This window comes from Capsicum annuum, chromosome 4 (genome assembly GCF_002878395.1).
Source record: "Capsicum annuum cultivar UCD-10X-F1 chromosome 4, UCD10Xv1.1, whole genome shotgun sequence".
NCBI classification, from domain to species: Eukaryota; Viridiplantae; Streptophyta; class Magnoliopsida; order Solanales; family Solanaceae; genus Capsicum; species Capsicum annuum.
In genome coordinates, this window is record NC_061114.1 from 82,543,861 (window position 1) to 82,546,334 (window position 2,474).

General features: G+C 39.5%; 1 non-coding gene across 1 annotated transcript; it reads left to right on the plus strand.

The window, feature by feature from the left end:
• The first annotated feature begins 2,138 nt into the window (after nt 1-2,138).
• On the plus strand, nt 2,139-2,245 carry LOC124898227. Its single transcript, XR_007055203.1, has one exon. It is a non-coding gene; the product is annotated as a small nucleolar RNA R71 (small nucleolar RNA).
• The last annotated feature ends 229 nt before the right edge of the window (nt 2,246-2,474 follow it).

Below are 2,474 nucleotides of genomic sequence, written 5' to 3' on the forward strand. Positions count from 1 at the left end.
TTTAATATAGTATATGGAAGGGTACCTAAGGTCCCCTTAACCTAAATGGTTTGGCTATGATATTACTAGCAAGTAATGGGGTGGTATGAAGATACCACTTATATTGGCCTTGGTTAATAAATGTTAATCGATTATTTAGATATGGTTTTAATTGGGCATTAATGGTGGGGTAAGTAGCTAATTCAAGGAAGGTGGCAGTCCCAAGGGGACCAAAATCAGAAACTCATAGTTGCAAATATTAGGGGTCTTAATGACCATATGTGTGTCTCACATTTTATTTTGCGGGAGGTAATAGTCATCCCATGGTATATTCCCTGGTCATGTGGCTACACGCACTGGAGCCCTTTCAGCAGGGGGAGTTGAAACGATATGGCCTATGGGTGGTTAGGATGGCAAAGATACACAGCCTAGGTAAAGCTTTTTAATGCATGCTAAACCCGATTCCCCTTCCTGGCACTTATACATGTATGGTTGTATGCATTATGGATGGTTTTACTTGGATCTATAACTAGTATTATTTTATCCTTATCCTGAGATTCATGCTAGCGATCATTTGCTAACCCTATCTACTGGTAGCTATATACCCACGATATGCAGGAATCAGCCATTTTACTCCTCCTGTTTAGCACACGAATTTGGTATCATAATTTGGACTGAAGTAGCGAGCTCCTATCTTTTCAAAAGGCATCACTTCATGTTATGGATTGTTTTTGTCACTTTTCTTTTATTTTGGATAATGGTTTTGGCCATGGTTGGGGGCATGTCTAACCTAGTTTATTTATTCTTGCATATAAAGGCTTTGTAGTACTTCTGGGGTGGTATGGGAGGGATCGGTATTAGTGTCGGTCTTGGCATTAGAATATGTCGATGGGCTAACATCATTGAACGATATTGTTGGTTGTTCCATCTACTACATTTTTGGTTGATTTCAATATTATGTTTTGGTTTTCCCTCTGGTCCATGGTTTATGGTTTGGTTTTGTATCGTTAGGCGGTTGTGGTGGCATGGTTGGACTGGGTTGGGTCGGTCATGGTTGTGACCTTATCCTAGAGTCTTAATGAAACCAATAATGCTATCTTGTCATATGTTTGAAATTCAGCTCATCTAAGGCTGGATATAGGTGGTTGGATTGGGTAACAAGGGGCGGTCCCCGATCCTAGTTGGACTTTGGATGCCCATTATGACAAAGCCCGGGGTTGTGTTATGTTACCTTCACCTTTTCAACAACTTTTGTTTTAGAGTAATCAAATTTTCTCAAATTTTTAACAACTTTGTCATCTACCTGTTGAGGAACCAACTCCGCATGTACCTCCTTAGTTGTATTTGGAGGTTCTTCATTGAGCTTTCTACCTTTCCTCAAAGTGATTTCCATTACTTGGTTAGGAGATTTAGTATCACTTGGCAAACCACCTTGAGGCCTGGCATTTTGCACTCCTACCATCTAACCTATCTACATCTCCAAGTTCTTTGTAATAATCGATTAGCTCTTCACATCTGCTACCAATTGTGCCTGAGTAGCCATAATATTCTTCAACATCTCTTCAATATTTCTAGTCTAAGGTGTGGTATGATTCCCTTGAACCTGTTGCTACTAAGTTTGATTCACTAGCCCACAGGATTGATTTGTATTTTGTGCCTGATGTCCACCCCATGAGAATTTAGGATAATTTCGCCAGTTTGAATTGTAAGTGTTACCAAAGTTTTGTTTTCCTTTATGATTAGCATTCCATACTTAGTCAACAGACTCTAGATTAGTCGCACAAGCATCCGCTGCATGCTCACTGCTTCCACAAATCTCACACCATACATTAGACTGTTGAACCACATTAGTTGTGGTTGCCGGTTGTGTAACCCCTAACTTCATACTACTGAACTAATTAGTTATCTGATTTTGTAGTGTTGCTTGCTGAGCTGATAAAGTAGTAAACTGATCTCCCTCCAACACACCTGCAACCTTCTTAGGAGCACAACTTGAGTCGGCATACCAATCAGGATTCGTTTTTTAAATCCAATTCAACAGTGTATATAATTCATCATAAGTCTTCTCAAGATCTTGCCCACCTACTGCTAAATCCAAGAGAATTTTGGAGTTAGGCTTAAGAACCTTTGTGAAAGTATGAACCAGTACATTAGTAGATTGATGATGATGAAGGCAATTTCTAAGCATACCCTTAAATCTTTCCCACGCTTGGTAATTATTTTCTCCTTCTTTCTGCCTGAAACTCAGAATCTCGCTTCTCAAGTGTGCTATCTTCCCAGATGGAAATAATCGAATAAGGAAATTTTGAGCCAGATAGTCCCAGGAAGTGATTGAGTTTGGTGGTTCAACATATAACCACCTCTTCGTTTCCCCAATTAGATAAAAGGGGAAGAGAGTCAGTCTAACATAATCAGTAGATATACCAGTAAGAATTTAGGTATCATTGATTTCCAAGAAAGTTTGTATGTGCTGTTGTGGATCTTCATATGAGAGC